Source organism: Apium graveolens, chromosome 6, assembly GCF_009905375.1.
Source record: "Apium graveolens cultivar Ventura chromosome 6, ASM990537v1, whole genome shotgun sequence".
NCBI classification, from domain to species: domain Eukaryota; kingdom Viridiplantae; phylum Streptophyta; class Magnoliopsida; order Apiales; family Apiaceae; genus Apium; species Apium graveolens.
Window position 1 is genome coordinate 193,771,672 of NC_133652.1, and position 22,743 is coordinate 193,794,414.

A 22,743-nucleotide genomic window follows, 5' to 3' on the forward strand; every position below is an offset into this window, starting at 1 on the left:
TATGGATTATGATGAGATCATAATAGTGAGACCTAAAAGATGATAACTCTAAACTTAAATAGTTCCTAGTCGTAGGATTACTAACTGGTAATTAATAATCCGCAAAGATCGGTACATACTATGCTTGCTTCATTATGAAGGATGTCTGTTCTCATAGACATTTGTGTGGTGACACTATAGCTAGTATATAGGTGCTTATTATAGAATAAGTTCACTGAACATGACTCGCCCAGCTGAACAACTGATGGAGTTCACTCACGTGTCAGCAGTTGTTCACATAATGATAGTTGTACAAGTATCCTTAGACTTGAGGTCATCATAGTCATCTTGTGTACACTGAATTATGCTTTAGTTTAGTTCTTAGTCTCCAGGGACAATTATTAGGGCTCTACTAGGTATAGGAATTTGTACACGAAGATAGTGTATGATCAATAAAGGATCCACCCCTTCCAGTGAAGGAAGCGAATGTTCAAGGCTGATCCACTTATGCTAGTTCAGGAATCTCTGGCCAGAGTAAATGAAATTAGAAAGGAGTTTCTAAGTTGCATAGAACTAAGCATAGTAAATGGTAAGCAAGTGATTAAATTAGATAGGCTTGACACGAGATCCATGCCTTGTATTTAATCGGGAAATTGTAGGGTAGAAGGAGTTTATTGTACGGTAACTATTCACTAAATAGGTTCTTGGTATTCTAAGCAGTGAATTCATATTATCCGGATAGTCGCGATATGCTGAGAAGTATCCCTCACGATGTAGAATAAATGTGATTAATTAATTAATTAATCATATTTAATAAATTAGAGAATTTATATAAATAATGATAAAATAGTTTTATTATTATTTATTTCTACTACCAGCTTAATATTGAACCTACAAGGTCACACCATAAAAAGAGAATGATTTTATGGTGGAGGAATTAATTAATAATGGCTAATAATTATTTATTTGTGAAATAAATAATTAATTGGCAAATTTAATAATTGATTAAATGAGATTTAATTGATTATAAATTAATTAAGAAAAGTTCTTAATATTATTAATTAAGGATTTAATTTTGGAAATTAAATCAAGAGAGAGAATTATTTCTAAAGTATTTAGAAAAAGGATTAATAATTAAAAGGTGTTTTAATTATTAATGAGAATAATAAATGGGATAATAATAATAATAATAATAATATTTGTGGGAAAATTTCAGCTGAAAATTTTGCCTATAAATATACTATTATAGACCCTATTTTTATTCTGAACCCAAAAACCCAAAAGTTTTAGAAAACCAAATTATCTCCACCTCCTCCTCCTCCTTAACGTCATTTTCTTGGTGGATACCGGTGGAGTGCTTCACGTTTGAGGAGCAGCTACTAAGGATCTCCGATCGTTGCTTTTGGATCGCATATTAAAGGTTAGTAATCGATCCCCTCATTTTTACCACGATTTATATGCTTTTATTTGGATTTTATGTGTGTACAAATGTTTTACCTTGCCCCCTCTGCGATTAAAATCCAACAATGGTATCAGAGCATAGGTTGTATGCATATAGATCTGTGGTAAAAATTTCAGAATTTTATTTGCTTGTATGAATTAATTATGATTTTTACAAGTTATATTATGGATTAATTATGTCTGATGAGAAATCGTTTCTCAGAATAATTTTGAATGTTGATCTGGGTTCTACAAATGTTGTAGATCGTCTGGGTATTTTTTTCATAATTTTATGATGTATAGATTTTTTATTATGAATTTTTGAAATTCTTACAATTAAATTCGTAATTTAATAAGTATAAATATATGTATATATAGTATATATACTGTATATGTTTGTATTATGCATCTGCATATGTCTGTGTTGTATGCTGTCTGTTCTGCACGGAAGCACAGACAGAGAAAAGCATAGTCAGGCACGGAGTTCGAGAAAAAAAACGGCGGCTGCTGCAGAAAAGAAAAAAAAGGGGGGTGTCGCGCATTCCGGGAATGCGTTACACCCTGTGGCGCATTCACGGAATGCGTTACACCTTTTAATTGGTTAAAAGGGTTGTAACGCATCACCGGAATGCGTTACAGGGCTTGTAACGCGTTCCTGTAATGCGTTACAGCCCGACTGTCCACATTAAATTTGATTTTCTGGGAGTTTCGTAACTCCGTTTTGGGCGTGCAATATACCGTTGGATTCGTTTTTCCGAGACGGATCTAATGGAGTGATCAATTTTAGTTTATATAAAAGTTTTGAACTGTTTATATTTCCGAAAGTGTTTTAAAGGTGTTTTTAACTGTTTTTAATTGCTTTTAAATGCTTCATGTGATACATAGAGATGTATAATGCTTAGACTAATGTGCTAGATGATATAACATGCCTACCTTGATGTTTATTCATGTTTATATATGTGATATATGCTTAGTTTATCATGCGATGATAGATTTAGGTGAACTTAAATGAACATATGGCGTTTGTTAGACAACCTAGTATAGTGAAATTGTTTCATAACCTTAATAATAATATTATGAATACAATCATGAGATTCTTGTGTTTATGAAACACATAATTGAATATGAATTTTCGATATGAGAGAAAGGATGATTCTGTCAACAACAGATTTCTATCTGTAAGAAAGGGTTATTTAGTGACGCCTCTTGACAATGCTCCACCCGATCTGGGAATCATCTGATTATTGATTATTGATTTAAAATATTTAATTTAAAAGGAAGAATCTCTTTATAATATGATTATGATTGTAACGTAATATAATCCCTCTAAAATTAAATAATATCAAGTAGTAATTGGCCAATGATACAACGGGCTTGTGTCGGTCATAGCCTTCCAACATGATAGAAAAGTAGTTCTTATTTTTGAATCATTGTCGGTTCGTGCTACAGCTGAGGGCTTTGATTTCGAAATAAGAAATACTTGTCTATTACATAGAGATGTGTACATTGAATAAGAATCTAAAGGTCGGTACGTGCCATAGCCGTGGGCCTTTGGGGACTGATTCAACTGTACGGAATGTTGGGTTAGACTTGACTTAGAATATTGAGTTTGTCGTGCCACAGCCGAGACTCAATTATTCAAGTGGCTAAAGTTTGATTATGGAATAACATAAGATGTAATTGACAAGAGTTGTCTGCCTATTGAACATTACATGGCGGTTCGTGCTACAGCCGGGGTTGTGTATTGGAATGTAGGATCCCTATTCCCACTAGCATTATGAATGCTTAATTTTTCACGTAGGGGGTTGAATAAATTAGGTAAACTAGTGGGAGCCACTTATGAATAAAGACCCGATTTATATAGTGTTTTGAAATGAAATTGAATATTTGCTAAGTGTTGTTATGTGTTTATCATTTACAGATTTACAATATACATTATGTATTCTGCACTATCACTCAGGAGCATACTGGATGCTCACAAATTGACTGGTCCTAATTATGCTGTCTGGCTTCGAAACTTGAGAATTGTTCTCAGCATTGAGAAGCTGGAATACGTGATTGACTCACCTAAGCCTACTGAACCTGCTAGTGATGCACATAATGATGAACATGTTGTGTATCGTAAGTGGATAGATGATGCAAATGTTGCTCAATGCATCATGCTAGCTTCCATGAACATTGAGCTACAGAAGCAACATGAGCATATGGATGCTCACACTATCCTCATGCATCTACAAGAGTTGTATGATGTGGCGGGGAGGACAGCTCGATATGAGATATCGAAGGAGTTGTTCGATTGTAGGATGTCTGAGGGATCATCTGTGAATGACCATGTACTTAAGATGATCAATTTGATTGAACGTCTTGGACAACTTGGTTTTGCCATGGATGGGGAGCTGAGCCAAGACTTGGTCTTGCAATCGCTTCCGAGTTCGTTCTCGCAGTTTGTTGTGAACTTTCACATGAATAAGTTGGATGTCAGCCTGCCTGAACTCCACAACATATTGAAGACTGCGGAATCAAATTTTCCCCCTAAGAAGAGTTCTGTTCTTCTAATTGGTGAAGGTTCCAATCCTAAGAAAAGGAAGAGGAACCCTTCCAAGAAGAAGAAAGTAGGTGAGAAAACGCCGGTTCCACCAAAAGCTGAAGACCCCAAGAGCAAAGTTGTTTGCATTCACTATAACAAGGTGGGGCACTAGAAGAGAAACTGCAAGGTTTACCTTGCAGAATTGAAGAAGAAGAAGGGTAGTGAGACTACCGCTTCTGATTCAGGTATGTTCATGATAGAAGTGAATATGTCATTAAATCAAATATCTACTTGGGTATTAGATACCGCCTGTGGTTCTCATATCTGCCATTTGTTGCAGGGACCAAGGAGAAGTAGGACTCTTGAGGAAGAGGAGGTGATTCTACTTATGGGAAATGGAGCAAGAGTTGCTGCTGAAGATGTAGAATCATTTCATTTACATATGCCTACAGGCAAGACTATTGTTTTAAATCATTGTTATTTTGTTCCCTCGATTGTGAGGAATATTATTCCCATGTTAGACTTGGCTGGATTTTCATTTATTATTGAGAATAATGAATGTTCTATTCTTAGAGATAATATTCTTTATGGACGTGGTACTTTAAATAATGGTCTGTATAAATATGACATAATTTACTTCAGATTGAACAAACTAATAAAAGAAAAGGGATGATGAAAATCTCACTTCATAGTGGCACTGCAGTCTCCATTTAGTAGACATGGAGAGAGGACTGCAAATTTGCTAGGAATGGTACACACAGATGTATGTAGACCAATGTCTAAGCAAGCCATGGGTGGATTTTCATACTTCATTACTTTCATAGATGATAGATCTAGATTCGGATATGTGTTTGATGAAACACAAGTCTGAAGCCTTTGAAAAGTTCAAAGAGTATAAGTATGAAGTGAAGAAACAAACCAAACATAGTATTATAATTCTTCGATTAGATCGAGGTGGTGAATACTTTAATGGAGTGTTTCTAGATTATCTCAAAGTAAATGGTATAGTCTCCCAGTGGACTCCTCCAGATTGGTATCTGAAAGGAGAAATCGAACTTTGTTAGACATAGTTCGGTCCATGATGAGCTATGCAAATCTTCCAGTATTCCTATGGGGTTATGCATTGGAAACATCAGCATATTTACTGAATAAGGTGCCTTCCAAAATCTGTTCCTCAAACTTCGTATGAGATATGGAAAGAAAGGAAACCAAGTCTTAAACACGTTAAGATTTGGGGATGTCCAGCTTATGTCAACAAAGTTGACCCAGATAAGCTGGAATATCGATCCGTAAAATGTAGTTTTATGGGATATCCTAAAGAGATTTTAGGGTATTACTTTTACACCAATCATCGGGTGTTTGTCTCCAGACATGCTACCTTCTTGGAAAAGGAGTTTATCCTTGAAGGAAACAGTGGGAGCAAAATTGAACTTGATGAAGTTTAAGAAGCACAAACTACTACGGATCAAGTGGAAACACCTGTTCTGACTGAACAACCTTTTGTGGAGAAGCCCAATCATAGAACAGAGAGAGTGTCTCGCCAACCTGAGAGGTAATATGGCCTTGTCATTGAGAATGACAATGAGTTGTCAATCATTTGATGATGACAACCCTGTGACCTATAATGAGGCTAAGAGTAGTGTTGACTCAGAGAAATGGCATAGTGCCATGAAATCCAGAATGAAATCTATGTATACGGTATACGAAAGAATGATTAGAGCAGATGGCCAGGTGGAGACCTATAAGGCCAGGCATTTGGCAAAAGGATTCAAACAAAGGCAATGGATTGACTTTGATGAAACCTTTTACCTATAGCCCTGTTAAAATCAGTTCGGATTTTGCTTGCGATTGTTGCTTACTACGACTATGAGATCTGGCATATAGCCAGATGGTTTTCTTTCCCAGGGAAATGAAAACCTAGTGTGTAAGCTACTGCGAACCATATGTGGTTTAAAGCAAGCTTCTCGTAGATAAAATATCTGTTTTGATGAGACAATCAAAGAGTTTAATTTTATCAAAAACGCAGATGAACCATGCGTCTACAAAAGGGTTAGTGGGAGCGCGGTAACAATTCTTATATTGTATTGAATTAGAGTTGACACACATAACAACATAGCAGACCCACTCACAAAGCTACTTTATGAAAGTCACTTTGATCGTCATAAAGACAAGATGGGTATTAGATACCAGAGTGATTGGCTTTAGTACAAGTGGGAGATTGAAAGGAATATGTCCTAAGTCCAATCATGAATTAGGATTTAGGAATAACTTCCTGTGTAATCTGTTTTGATTTATTGATATTAATAAAAGACTTGTTTTGTTTTTATTACGGGCTTTATCTATTTAAGTGTTTAAATAAGATATACCATAGTTTAGAGTAAAGCTTTTTATGGATTATGATGAGATCATAATAGTGAGACCTAAAAGATGATAACTCTAAACTTAAATAGTTCCTGGTCGTAGGATTACTAACTGGTAATTAATAATCCGCAAAGATCGGTACATACTATGCTTGCTTCATTATGAAGGATGTCTGTTCTCATAGACATTTGTGTGGTGACACTATAGATAGTATGTAGGTGCTTATTATAGAATAAGTTCACTGAACATGACTCGCCCAGCTGAACAACTGATGGAGTTCACTCACGTGTCAGCAGTTGTTCACATAGTGATAGTTGTACAAGTATCCTTAGACTTGAGGTCATTATAGTCATCTTGTGTACACTGAACTATGCTTTGGTTTAGTTCTTAGTCTCCAGGGACAATTATTAGGGCTCTACTGGGTATAGGAATTTGTACACGAAGATAGTGTATGATCAATAAAGGATCCACCCCTTCCAGTGAAGGAAGCGAATGTTCAAGGCTGATCCACTTATGCTAGTTCAGGAATCTCTGGCCATAGTAAATGAAATTAGAAAGGAGTTTCTAAGTTGCATAGAACTAAGCATAGTAAATGGTAAGCAAGTGATTAAATTAGATAGGCTTGACACGAGATCCATGCCTTATATTTAATCGGGAAATTGTAGGGTAGAAGGAGTTTATTGTACGGTAACTATTCACTGAATAGGTTCTTGGTATTCTAAGCAGTGAATTCATATTATCCGGATAGTCGCGATATGCTGAGAAGTATCCCTCACGATGTAGAATAAATGTGATTAATTAATTAATCATATTTAATAAATTAGAGAATTTATATAAATAATGATAAAATAATTTTATTATTATTTATTTCTACTACCGGCTTAATATTGAACCTACAGGGTCACACCATAAAAAGAGAATGATTTTATGGTGGAGGAATTAATTAATAATGGCTAATAATTATTTATTTGTGAAATAAATAATTAATTGGCAAATTTAATAATTGATTAAATGAGATTTAATTGATTATAAATTAATTAAGCAAAGTTCTTAATATTATTAATTAAGGATTTAATTTTGGAAATTAAATCAAGAGAGAGAATTATTTCTAAAGTATTTAGAAAAAGGATTAATAATTAAAAGGTGTTTTAATTATTAATGAGAATAATAAATGGGATAATAATAATAATATTTATGGGAAAATTTCAGCTGAAAATTTTGCCTATAAATATACTATTATAGACCCTATTTTTATTCTGAACCCAAAAACCCAAAAGTTTTAGAAAACCAAATTCTCTCCACCTCCTCCTCCTCCTTAACGTCGTTTTCCTGGTGGATACCGGTGGAGTGCTTCACGTTTGAGGAGCAGTTGCTAAGGATCTCCGATCGTTGCTTTTGGATCGCATATTAAAGGTTAGTAATCGATCCCCTCGTTTTTACCACAATTTATATGCTTTTATTTGGATTTTATGTGTGTAAAAGTGTTTTACCTTGCCCCCGCTGCGATTAAAATCCAACAGCTTCATCTTTTTAGGTGGCATGATGCTAAAATAAAAGATATAACAAAACAGTTGTGAATATTGCAGATATTTCAAAGTTAGGGTGTTACGAGGTTAATGTGATCATATGCATTCAGATTCAGATTATTAACAATAAAGGCAATGTACAGTTCTAGATATATAAACAAAAGCGAAATTCAAACAAAATGATAGTGCATAATCATTGAAAACAAGGTTCAACTTACAACATCACTGAATAAGGTCTGAACTTAAAAGACAACATCATAGTTCCGAGGGGAAATAAGAAAACTACAGAGTTCGAAAGATACAACAACATAAAAGATAGCCAACTGGAAAGGAAATAGGAATCTTGCTCCTAGTTTTGGCCGAACGGTCATCCTCCCAAGTCTCCTCGTTATCGTCTCGAGCTATTGGGATCTCCTCCCACTACTCCCCCTGAAGTACCGTCACGATGCCCTGGAGTTCATCCGCTACCATCTGAATGGTATACTGGCTGCTACAGTCACGGTGTGTTGGCATCTCCCCAAGCTTAGTGTTAATAAATAGTGTCAAGGACTCAAGTATCACAATCAACTGTGCCTTAGGTTTCTCCCTAAGCCGTGAATCATCCTAAAAAGCTACAACCAATCTCTCCATAAATCGGTCGTACTTCCCTTGGAGCCTATCAAACTGAAGCCTCAAATCAGCAAACATGAAGAAAACATTAGTATTGGATGGGCGCCGAAGATGAGGACAAATGCATCCTTTGCTGAAAAACAATATAAATATATATATATACACACAAAGGGAATATTAGCGACTTAATCGAATAATATCTACCTACACTCTCGTCTTTTTTATGTATATATCCCAAAACCTATTTGGACTATTCAATTACTCTACACCTTAGCTATGATACCAAAACCTGTCACATCCCGAAAATATAACTAAATGATAACAACTGATAAATATAATTATCACAAATGGCTGTTACACCATAATCCAAGATAGCAAAGGTTCAGTGTTTGAATAGTCCAACACTAACAATTATTACATCTTTTACATAACTACCAGTCCTCACACAAACGCTGGTTGTACTACCTGAGCTCTCACATATGCCTCAGCATCTCCATTGGTAGACTTATAAGTAGTCTTCTTGAATATAACCATACTTGCTAGCTGAATAAACATGAATAAATAGCATGAAGTGAGCCAAATGCTCAGCAAGTGATATAATGAGAGAGAAATTAACAATATAGCAAGTCATAATTCAAAATTCGGGTATATGGCATCATTATTAAAGTCAAAGCATTTTTAAAATCAATCATTGCTAAAAATCATTTTATGATGCTACGGATTACAGCTGGTGGTCAGCCGCGAAGTAATCCAAAACCTTGCCGGGTTCTAACAAATTTCAATAGGGATCCCTAAGTAACTTTCAAGCCTAATGTAATAAGTATGAAAGGGACTTGCATCTTAGTCCAATCCACTAATCTCAATAAAAGCATTCATTTAATTGAAAATCTCTTTTAAGCAATTTTCATTTATAAAACTGATGCTAGAGGGAAATTCCAAAGATTCTAAGTAAGGATATCAATTATTCCATTTCCAAGGGATTCTAGACAATAGAATTACGGTCATAAATCAGAGGATTAGAATCACGAGATTCTTATTAGAAATGAAATATATTCTTACTAGTGGGGTCATCAAGGATGAAAGATCAATGATTCGAAAGTAGGAATGGTGTAACGACTGGGAATTTTCATGAATTAATTATACGAGTAAAGTGTAATTATGTGAATTATATTTTGTTATGAGAAATGGAATGTTTAAATGCATATTATATTTCAGTTTGACGTGTCAGCTGTTATAAAGAGAATGATTGTGAAGCGTAGTTAAAATGCTCAGCGCCGGGCCGTCAGTCAGGAGGCAACCCGTTACGCGAAAAATGAATATTAATAGAAATTGTCATAATCGTTATGATATTAATCCATTAATTGATATATATATATATATGTGTGTGTGTGTGTGATTATATGTTTGTGTGATTAGAATTATTCTAACTGATAGTATAATATTATTTAGAATTTTAGAAAATAAAAAATGCATTATTTGCTATTTATACAGGTTATTAAATGCATTTTTATTCTTTAAGAAAATCGTTTTTAAAATTATTTTATTAGTAAATTTCGAATTTGATTTTATTAAATTCCTAAACTTCTAATCTATTTTATGATGTCACTCTTGTAATTTATACATTTATAGTTTTATTTATAAAATTTATTCTTTGTATTTAATTAGATTAATAATTATGTGAATACCAAGTTTCCCTTGCATGCATTTCTTCTCTTAATTCTCATTGGGGCATTCATATCATTATCCACCCCACCAACTCCTCTCTACCTAACCAAATTACCATATTAACCTTGCATGCATATTGTGCTAGTAGTAGGAGAAGGATAGATTGGTAATTTCAAAACTCCACTAACTTGGGCACATGGGAGAATCAAATCAAAAGCTTGTCATTTCACTCACCACTTCACTCATCTCATTTCTTTTCCTTCTCTCCACTGTCTCTTCTTTTTTCTCTCGACTCTATCCAACGGAATGCCCAAGTGGAGCAGGGAAGCCGGAATTGACTTATTTTAAATGTGAAAAGGTGGGCCATATGGCAAGAAACTGTAAGGAGCATGTTTAGAAGGCAAAGTTGCTTAGGATTACTAGACCATCACCCCCTGTCGTACCAGCAGCTCAGCCAAGGGCAAGAACGTTCAACATGACCCTGAAAGATGTTGTGTAGGATGTAAATGTGGTGACAAGTATGATTGATATAAACTCAGTAGAAGTTAGAGTGTTAATGGATTCTGGAGCAACTAGATCCTTTATTGCTAAAAGTGTTATGGATAGAATAAAGTGTGTTGCGTACCCTCTCGAACCTAATTTGATTATAGAATTAGCGAATCAAGAAAGAGTTACTTCCAATAGGATTTTTCCAAATAGTGTTATGATTAGAGAAGGTCGGCACTTTTCTGCTGACTTAATTCCTTTTTAAGTTAGGATAATTCCACATTCTATTAGGAATGGATTGGTTGTCAAACCACGATGTGCAAATCGAAGGTAGAAGTAAGAAAGTGAAATTGGAGACAAGGATGGTGTTAAAGTGATATTCAAAGGAAAGAAGCAAGAAAAGAAGTTTCGAATGGCTCTCTAAATGAAGAGATTGTTACGACAGGGATGCGAAGCATATTTGGTTCATGTAAAGAATTTAGAGGTGGAGTCTTTAAGAATTATGGATACATCGATAGTTAAAGATTTTCCCGATATGTTTCTAGATAAATTACCTGGACTACCTCCAGATTGAGAGATCGAATTCACGACTGATTTGGCCCCTGGAACGGAACCAATATCAAAATCTCCCTATCGAATGGAGCCTATTGAAATGAAAGAGCTAGCGGTACAATTATATGAATTGTTGGACAAAGGAATTATTTGCCCGAGTGTACCCCTGTGGGGTGCACCGGTGCTATTTATAAGTAAGAAAGATGGAAGTATAAGGCTGTATATCGATTATCGCAAATTGAATAGGTTGACGATTAAGAATAAGTATCCTCTACCACGGATCAACGACTTGTTTTGATCAGTTAAAAGGAGCTACTTGTTCCTTGAAAATTGAGTTGAGATCTGGATATCATCAGCTAAAGATTAAAGTGGAAGATATACCCGAGACGGAGTTTTGAACAAGATATGGACACTATAAATTCTTGGTAATGGCATTTTGGTTGACAAATGCGCCAGCTGCATTTATGGATCTCATGAATGGAGTATTCAAGTAATATTTGGATAAGTTCGTGACCGTATTATTTATTGACGATATCTTGATATACTCTAAGACGGGGGAAGGACATATGGAACATCTGAGGATTTCTTTGGAGATTTTGAGGAAAGAGAAATTATACGCGAAGTTTTTGAAATGCAAATTATGGTTAAAGGAAGTTCAGTTTATTGGTCACGTAGTTAACAGTGAAGGTATTAAAGTGGATCTTGCCAAGATAAAAACTGTGACCAATTGGGATAGGCCCAAGACTCCCACGGAAGTGAGAAGTTTTCTTGGATTATCAAGGATATTACATGAGACTTGTTCAAGGAAGATTGAAAAGTTTGTTTGGATGGATAAAGTGTGAAGGAAGCTTTCAAGAGTTAAATAAAAGGTTGGTAACCGCATCAATGTAGGTTTCACCCGACGAAAAAGGTAAGTTTGTGATCTACAATGATGCTTCTTATAAAAGGTTAGGTTATGTGTTGATGCAATACGGGAAGTGATAGTATATACGTTAAGGCAATTAAAGCCGCACGAGCAGAAATATCCTATGTATGATTTGGAATTAGCAGTGACTGTATTTTCCCTTAAGAATTGGAGGCATTATTCGTATGGCGAAAAGTGTGGGATTTATGCGGAATAAAAAAGCTTAAAGTATATTATTATGCAGAAAGAATTAAATATGAGGTGAAGGAGATGGTTAGAATTAATCAAAGAATTATGACTGTATTATCAGTTATCATCCCAGAAAGGCGAACGTTGTAGCAGATGCACTAAGCCATAAAGAAAGATTAAATGTGTTAACTTCATCTGAGGAATTGATCAAGGATTTTGAGAAGTTGGAAATAAAAGTGCGGATTCCAGAAATAGGAATTGAGGTAATGTATGTGATGACTTTTTAGACGGAAATTTTAGAAAAGATCTGACGTTGTCAAGAGCAAATGATGAACCACGAGAGGGATAATTTGTCTGGAGAAGAAATTAAGGGTCAAAAGGATAATAAAGGAATATACCGAGTTTGCTCGTATATCTAGAATTTCTAGTATTATGGAATTGAAACACGAGATTCTTCATGAAGCGCATAACTCTAGATTTTTGATTCACCCTGGAAGTACAAAAATGTACAAGGACTTAAAAGAAAGTTATTGGTGGCCAAATATGAAAAGGAAATTTTGAAATGGATAAGTAAATGTTATACATGCCAGAAAGTAAAAGCGGAAGATCAATGGCCAAGTGGATTGCTTCAACCACTGGACATACCTGAATGGAAATAGGAGCATATCATGACGGATTTCATGGTAGGATTGCCAAAGACCAAGTCTAATCATGATGCGATTTGGGTAATAATTGATCGATTGACAAAGTCAGCGTATTTCTTGTGTATTAGTGAAATATTCTCATTGGAAAAGTTAGTTAAGATGTATTTGGATGAGATCGTGATGCGTCACGGAGTATCCGATAGAGATCAGAGATTTAACTCGATATTTTGGCGATAATTTCATGATCATTTGGGAACTGAATTGAAAAATGAGTACGGCATATCACCCGCAGACCGACGGACAAAGCGAAAGGACTATTCAAACAATCAAAGATATGTTGGTGAACGCAAACTATTAGATTCAGAGTTGGTGCAACAGACGAATGATAAAGTGGACGTGATTCGTAAAAAAGGTTGATTGCTGCTCAAGATCGACAGAAGAAACATGCAGACCACAATAGAAAGGATGTGCTATTCACGCCCGGAGACAAAGTATCTTTAAAGATTCCTCCATGGAAAGGTCTATCTAGAATCGGGAAGAAAGGAAAGCTGAGTCCTAAATATATTGGACCATTCGAAGTGCTAAGGCAAATCGGAAAAGTGGCATATGAGTTAGCGTTACCTCCGCAGATGCATCATCTTCATAACGTGTTTCACGTTTCTCTTCCGAAGAAGTATAATGCTGATGCTAGTCATGTGGTTGAGCTAGGACCCGTGGAAATTCAACAAGATTTATCATGTGTGGAACATCCAGTATAAATCCTAGATCATAAAGAAAAAACACTTTGAAATAAAGTGGTGCCTTTGGTTAGAGTTTTGTGGACAAATCCCAGGATAGAAGAGTCAACTTGGAATTTAGAAAGTTAAATGTGGTAGGAATATCTCAATTTGTTTGTTTAGACTAGATTCTGAGGACAGAATCCTTTTAAGGGGTCGATTTTTAACGAAGGGGAATTCGCGAATTAATTATGCGAGTAAAGTGTAATTATGTGAATTATGTGTTTTTATGAGAAATGGAATATTTAAATGAATATTATATTTCAGTTTAACGTGTTAGCTGGTATAAAGAGAATGATTGTGAAGCGTAGTTGAAACACTCAGCGTCGGGCCATCAGTCAGGACACAACCTGCTACGCGAAAAGTGAATATTAATAGAAAATGTCATAACCGTTATGATATTCATCCATTAATTGATATATATATATGTTAAGTTAATATGTGATTATGTGCTTGTGTGATTAGAATTATGCTAACTAATAGTATAATATTATTTAGAATTTTAGAAAATAAGAAATGCATTATTTGCTATTTATATAGGTTTTTAAATGCATTTTTATTCTTTAAGAAAATAATTTTTAAAAATATCTTATTAGTAAATTTCGAATTAGATTTTATTAAATTCCTAAAATTCTAAGATATTTTATGATGTCACTCTTGTAATTTATAGATTTATAGTTTTTTTTATAAAATTTATTCTTTGTATTTAATTAGATTAATAATTATGTGATTTCCAAGTTGCCCATGCATGCATTTCTTCTCTTAATTCTCATTGGGGGCATTCATGTCACTATCCACCCCACTAACTCCTCTCTACCTAACCAAATTACCATATTAACCTTGCATGCATATTATGCCAGTAGTAGGAGAAGGATAGATTGGTAATTTCAAAACTCCATTAACTTGGGCACATGGGAGAATCAAATTAAAAGCTTGTCATTTTACTCACCACTTCACTCATCTCATTTCTTTTCCTTATCTCCCCTCTCTCTTCTTTTGTCTCTCGGCTCTCTCCCTATTTTTCTTCTCTCTCTCTCTCACCCGAACTCTCTCTCTTTCTCTATCCTACATGGAACACCAAATTCTAGCTCAAATTCAAAGATCTTGCCATTAATGTTTATCATTTTTAATTCTCTCTATATATATTCCTTGCATGTAAGTGTTTAAGAAGGTTTTTGCATCAACATCTCTTGATTACATCTAAGAAAACATAATTTCTTAGTGTGTGATATTAAGAGAGTACAGTACATAAATTATGCGCTTTACTTTGGTTTTGTTTTGATGATTGGTTTGAATTTTGCTAATAAAAGGAGGGGTTGAGTTTAATTTATGTTTTGCAAAAGGGTTTTGGTTTGAAAATATAACTTTTGGTTCAGTTTTTCTTTTAAAATGATTTGAATGGGTGAGTTATGGTTTGAACTTAATTTTGTGCTTGATTATTGAACTTGCATGTTGATCATTGTTAGTTAATAGTTAAATTTTGAACTTGCATGTTGATTCTTTCTAGTTGTTAGACAATTTTTGGACTTGTGTGTTGGTGATTGGATTTAGAGGAGTTTTGGTGCAATTTTTATAAAAAAGAAAAGAGTTTAAAGGGCTTTCTTGAAAAGAATTGAGTGAAGATAGGTTTTAAAGATAAGAATTGATTTTGCATGTTAATTTAAGAGTTGCATGTTGTTTGTTTGATTAGGGCCGAATAAGGCTTGTAATTTTAAGAAAGAAACAGTTTTTAAACTACTTGATTTGGTTGATGAGATTTGTGATTTGATAATTTATTACTTGTGACTTGTTTTGATTCGATTTTTGTGGTATAAATGGATGATATGGAAACATTCACTTAGTTTAATTCCTAATAAGGCTAGGATGTAAATCTAGATTATGCATGATAACAATAAGTTGTTGCATGTCGATTTTTTGGCTTGGTTCCATTAGTTTTGGTTCGAATTTTTGAGTTCGAAAAGAGAGGTGTGGCGCCCTCCAAACCCGGGTCAGAAGTTTGGGGTCCACAACGCACACACATAATATATTAACCTGTATATGAAATATTATTTGCAATGAACCTGCTTTACACAACCACGGATCGCAACAGGTTAAAGTATGAAAACAAGCCACAACCTTAAAATTTATTACAACATACCAAATCCCAACTAGTTTAACTTACAACTGATAATGAAATTATTCTTATAATCTTGCATAACTTGACTACCATATAAAGCTCCTGCTATCTCGATCCAACCCAACCTGGAATCCTAGCTCGTACACTGGACTGGGAAACCTCGCTATCAACCATTTCCTTTTTAACTGTAGAATACATTAAAAGATACGTAAGAGTGAGCTAACTAGCTCAGCAAGTCATAATAACAATAATTGAGGTTAAACAATGATCAAATGAGATGATTCAGAAGAATCAAGTTTCTTGTTAAACAAACATTATAATTGGATATTCATTTTAAGTTTTAAAACCAAGGTTTGACTGCTGATCAGTCACGCACTAACCCTGAGCAAGGCACACAGCTATGCCCTATAATCTGGATCCAAGGCACATATTGGCCTAATTCGACCACGAATCAGGTCTGACCACGAATCTGGTCCATATAAAGAAAACTATCCAATTCTAAAACAGTTCAGTATGATAAACAATAAAATTCAATAAAAATGGGATCATAATCAACAGTGATAAAATATTTGTATAAAAGCGTAATACAATTCATGGGTATTACAAGGGTATATCAAGGTATGTATGAGGAATGGTTTCCTTCCTGTACGAGAAACAAGTATTGGATGAACAAATGATTTCACTAGGTTTAGTTCTTTTGATGTTACAGGGTATGATAGAGTATAAAAGTTTCTGTATGTTCAAGCAATTTTGTTCTAGTGTTTGGTGTATGGTGAATATGTATTTGTAGAGTAGTATCACATTTATATGGTTTAGTATTTGATAAATTAACAATGGATAGTTTACAAAGAATAAGGCTTATAGCTCAAAGATCATATGATGTGATCAAGGTTCAAGGCTAAATGATTCAAAATACTTACAATATAAAGCAGAACTATTTTGAATACTAACAATATGTCACGAGAGAGTTTAGAAGTATTTACAATATATCTCGAGAAAGGTTTAGAAGTACTTTCCTTATCTCAAATGATTACAACTTCACTTGTACTTATCTAATGATTCTACTCAACAACCACTTGTCTCTTTCCCTATGCCTCGCTTATAATCACTGATTACTTGCTGTATTTTCTATGCATCAATTCCATTTTCTGATCACCTGCTTTCCTTTGTTCATGCCTTGCTTACTCTTCTAGGAATCATAAGTATCTATCAATATTCATCTCACATTATTCTAATCGTCACATGAATGTCATAAGGTTTCATCTACCTTTTGTCTCACCGAAATCCGATTTATGGATTGAAAGATACGATTAAAACAGTCATATAATATACACATACGCATTTAACACATCAATCAGTTCACATATAGCACATAACACATAAGATGTTCGATGAATATACTTTTCAAAGATGATATGATGTTAAAATGATTTTTCGGATATCTAATACGAATTTTTAAACATTTTTCGGAATTTAAGCGGGCCGTTGAATCATTTTAAAACAACAAACAAGGTTCGATTGGCTGAATCTGGCTTTAAAATAATTTTATAATAATTATCGAGCCTTGAAAATAATTTAAAATAATATTTTAAAACTCGATACTATTTTTTGAAATTTTTAAATCAATGTATATAATTAAATCTAATTAAATAATTAATTAAACTCAATTAATAAGTAATTAAACCAATTAATCAACTAATTTTCGAATTAATTGACCAATTAACTAATTAATTATTAACTAAAATTAATTAACTAATTAATTCAGATTTATTTTGTTTGAATTACAAATAATTTTTAGAATTAAAATAATAATTTTTAGGATTTTTAGTAATTAAAATCAAATTTCTACAATTAAAATAAATAGAAAATATGATTTTTAAATATTTTTAAAACTGGAATCCAAAATATGAAAATTCTGGAAACCTCAAGGACTGAACTATATCTTCTTTAAAACTACGGGGACCAAACTGTATTTTTTGCAGTGGTCACCGTCGACTCGCCGGAAATTGGCCGAAGAACACGATTCTGGCCACCTCAGGCCACCAAACTCTCCAGAATCAAACTACACATCACTAGGAATCTGCACATGTAATCAAAACACACAACCAATTTGAACAAACCAAGAATCGTCCGTTGTTAAGCTATACATGAATCGATTGCAAATTTAACCAGGAACACAACCCATTCATTCAAATCGTCTAATAACCCCTGGGGAAGAAACCCCCAAATTCAATTAAGAACATTCAAATGGGTTATAAACCCTAATTTTATTTCGAAATTAAAACTCAATTTTGAACATGTTATTGAACTTCAAATCAGTCATATAATATATCAAAATCATCAGGAAGAAAAGCTCTACAATATGCAACCATCAAATCATACAAACAATCTCTCGAACAAAAATTCATAATTTAAATCAAAATAATTCGAATTTAAATATAAATATAGAAAATAAACCTTTGATTCTGCAGTGGTATGAAGCACGAATTCTGATAGTATATTTCAAGAGCTTTGATTTGAGTACTCGAGCTTCTCCAACAGATTCCAGTAACGCCTTGAAATTGAGGTTTGATTATGAAGAACACTATGAATTTAGGGTTTTTCTCTGTAAAATTATATAATTTACTGACTACAAATGGTTTTCTGTACAAAATAAAATACGGTAAGGGCAATTTATAATTACGGAATATTGGTATCCCGTTGGATCATACCGGATATAAAATAGTACATTTATTTGAGAAAACAGATCCAAAATGGTACCGGTTTTAGGATAATTATCCCAATCTGTACATTTTGTACTGCGGTCTTGGTCTCAGCGCTTTGGTTACATGTACTACGAGATGATAATTTTAATAGTTTAATAAAAAGATCCCGTTTATCAAAAATGCGGGTTTTATCGATTTACCGAAACAAATGTATCGAAAATATCGCGCTGGGACCCACACGGGGAAACCGTACGCTGGATTATACAAAATAATTAATAAATACTCGAAAAAATAATTTATTAAATCCATAAATCATTTATAATATCATATAACAACATAAAAATTGATAGAAAAATATAACAATTTTCTATACTTTATTTTGGACATATAAAAATTAAAATACTCAAATTATATCATATTTAAATATCCAAACACAGATACCACTTCATAGATAATTCACCAAAACTCATATAATAATCAGATAATATTAATGTATTAACAAAAATAATTAAACATCATATCCCGGATATTAAAAAATGAATAGTTGTTTGGTTGTCGAGTTATTTGAATTGTAATTATTTTGATAAGGTATAGATTCTAAAGTATATAAGTATATACTATTATGTGCTATTTTAATATTCTGTGATTATACTCCTGTATATAAGTTAAGTTGTAATGCGAATTGGGATAATCATTAGACGTTCAGGGAACGTCGAGTGTGAATGAGTATCTAATTAGGTATTCTGTTTTGGATTGTAGATTCAGATAGCGGAGGCATTCAGGCTAGTCGATTTAGATAGCGGAGGCATTCAGGCTAGAAAAGGGAAAGGAACCTTAGGTGGAAGTAGTTGAGTTTCAGGTAAGCAGGAAAGCGATTTAAGGTAAGTAACTCTGCCTTCTCTTATGAATTAATTTTTTGAAAGGATATTGCTAATGCCATGATAAAGTAGTGACTCTTTTTAATACTTGTGATAAATCTATTATTGAATTCTGAGAAACCGTGATATTGAACTTGTGATAAACCTGTTATTGATTTGTAAGAAACCCTGATATTGATTCTTGTGATAACTTTTTATTGAATCATATTCGAACCGTTTACAATAACTTGATTGATACATACCCTATTATATTGCCTAATTCCTTTGTCACCCTATGATCTCGTAAACCCTAAGAGAACCTTTATGAATTCCCTTAAGAAATATTTTGATTAACCTGAATTTTTCATTAACTTGTAGACCTTGAATTTAATTCTAGTATTACTTCGATAATTCCCTATATTGACAATTGCTTATAATTCAAATCCCTTGAACTACGTTTGTTTGATAACTATCCTTTACTTCCATATCCAAACTTTGTAACTGGATGTACGCCATGTACTACACTTGATATCAGACACCCCTAACTTTGTCGATTATCGTTATAACTCTTTTTCAATACTTTCTTCCTTAGTTGTTAAATTATTGATACTCATCCTTGATGACTCAATTCGTTTGGCAATAAACCTTGTCCTAGTACAATTATTGTTGAAGTTGGCCTAGCATCCCTTAAAGATTGATATGATTATTTCATGCCTTAAGAGCTTTTGAAATATTATTCTTTTTGGCATCTAATTCATATATAATGCAAAGTTTTAAAAATTGAATTGTCAAAGGGACAAAATGTTTTCTTGAGAATAGTGGATCCGAAATAAGACGAATGTCCTTTCCATACTTATTATTTAGGCTTAAAAGTTGCCTAGGGATCCCATTATATTTGTTAGAACCCAGCGAGGTTCGGGATTACTTCACGGTTGACCACCGACTGGGATCCGTGGTGTCATAAAATGATTTTGAGCAATGATTTGATTAAAAAAAGGTTTTGATTTGAATAATGATGCCATTATGCTGTATATCATGCTCCATAATGTTATTATGCCTTTATGATATGATTCTCCTGCTGTTGATTTGCGATGAATGTCGGCTTTCACCCTATCCTAATCCTTGATTCTTGAAAGTCCAAACCTTTCTTCATAACCTTTGTATAGACAAAAATAGAAATCTGCCACCTAGAGATTTAAAAGTAGAATGCCTCAGATTATGCTATTGGTATTGTCATTGCTTATTAGAACTGATGTGTAGTTACTTGCTGAGCTTTTGTGCTCATATATATTTGCTTTGATCTAACCATGGCAGTTAAGAAAGAAGATGGCCAGAAATTGGCGTACCGCTCGCATAAGCGTTCCTGGAAGTCCCTACCATATCATAGGTTTCCAGATACCAGAGCAGGTAGTAGAATGTGTGAGCAAGCATAGTAGTTGGAAGGATTCTTTAAGTTGGTTCAGATACAATGGGTTATATGTCGGTTTCATTTCGGAATTGAATGAAACTGAATTCATAAATATTTAGGATTGTAATTTATTTTTTTGGTTGATAGTTATAATCTTGTCTCAAACTTAATCAGGTTAGATCCTGTTAGTATTTAATTGGAGTTTATTATGTCTGCTGGTATTATTAGTTTGATGGTGTGTGGGTCCTCATTTTCTAACCCCGAGATTGAGGGCATCACAAATGGTTAATCATGGGAATATCGCATATTTCACAAGTTTAAGATCATAAGCACGATATCATAAGGTTCAATGACTAAGGAAGAAAGTATTGAAAGAAGTATAACAATAATCAATAGGTTAAGGCAAAAAAGTTACATACAACGATTTAAAAGCATTGATAAGTATAAACATATCCTTGTGAGAATAAAATTGAAACCATGAACGATCGGGTGGAGACACTTGCCTCTCTTAAAGTTCTTAGTTAACACGAAATCAACCTTGAGCTCCCCTACTCAACTTTGATGGCAAGAGTCTTTCATCTATCTTCTCCTGAACCTACATATGTAATATAACCTCATTACTAAAGGTCCTACACAATTCGAAGGACTCTTTATTATTATACTATTATACCACTCGACTCTAATGCAACACATAGGTGATAGTTACACTAGTACACTTATTATCATGCATTTCTACCATATAACCACTTAGTGCACGTAATCACATATAACTACATGTAGTCACATAGAAATATGGAATTTAGTACATATAACCATATGAGTATCTAATGATCTCGAGACACTCTACCCGTGATCACTCAATTCTTCCTATTCCTCATTCTTAGTCACCAAACTTTGCAATCCCAAGTACTATAAATCCAATTTTATTGATTCTCCTTAGAATATTCCTTTCTAATGACCTTTAACTATCTTATACATATAAAGTAACACCTAGGACTCACCTAATTGAACTCACAAACACCTCGCACAAAGCCAACTTTCCCGAGTGCACCATTCGGCACAACTCTTGTGCCTTGGCAAAAACGAACCTCTCTATCTTGTGCATTCACTCAACTCTGACTTTTCCTAACTCCTAACTCATAAAACTAACTCTTAAGATTATTTTAACACTAAGGCCTCACTTCGGCTCATCTATGGCTTCCAATGAAGTTGATACAATTCTACAGTTGTAACTTTCCAAACTGCCCTATTTTACCCAACTTAAAACCCATTAATCTTGCCCTAAGGTTGCTTCTAATGGCTTATGAACCTTCACTACACTCCATTACATCTTACCAATCAAGTCACGTGGTTTAATTACCCAAAACTAACCTAAATTGGACCCTTATCACTCTAACTCCAAAACTTATCACTCTAACTCCAAAACTGTCCCTGTTTGGGTTGTTCTTGGTTTAACACCAATGCACCCATCAAAATATAATGTTTTCCTTAATATATGGCTACTGGACTCAAGCTTGGGCCTCCTCGGGCCTCACTAATGCTCACTCAAAACTCTCCACACTTTGGACAATATCTCAACTCATGACTCGAACTATGCTACCCTTTTCTCCTTAGCTCCATTCAACTTAAGCCCACTTTACAACAAGGACAACCAAAACTAAATCACTAACCCTCTTGTTCTTACTATTATCTACTGATGATATCATTCCATAATCCAAAATCATAATAATCAAATGATATATAAACATAATTAAGCATGCATGACACTTAATCATATTTTCGAATATACATGCACAAATTCGAACATAAAACTCAACATATAATCACGCTATCAACTGATAAACTCATTTAACATCTTGTCATACCTTAATCTAGAAAAATAAGTCATTATCAATTGCATGTAAAGCAAATTTCAAGCTTATGACTTCACAAACTTGAGCACAAAGCCACGAAATCATTTATACTCAAAGATGCTCTACCAACACATTTAGTTTACATC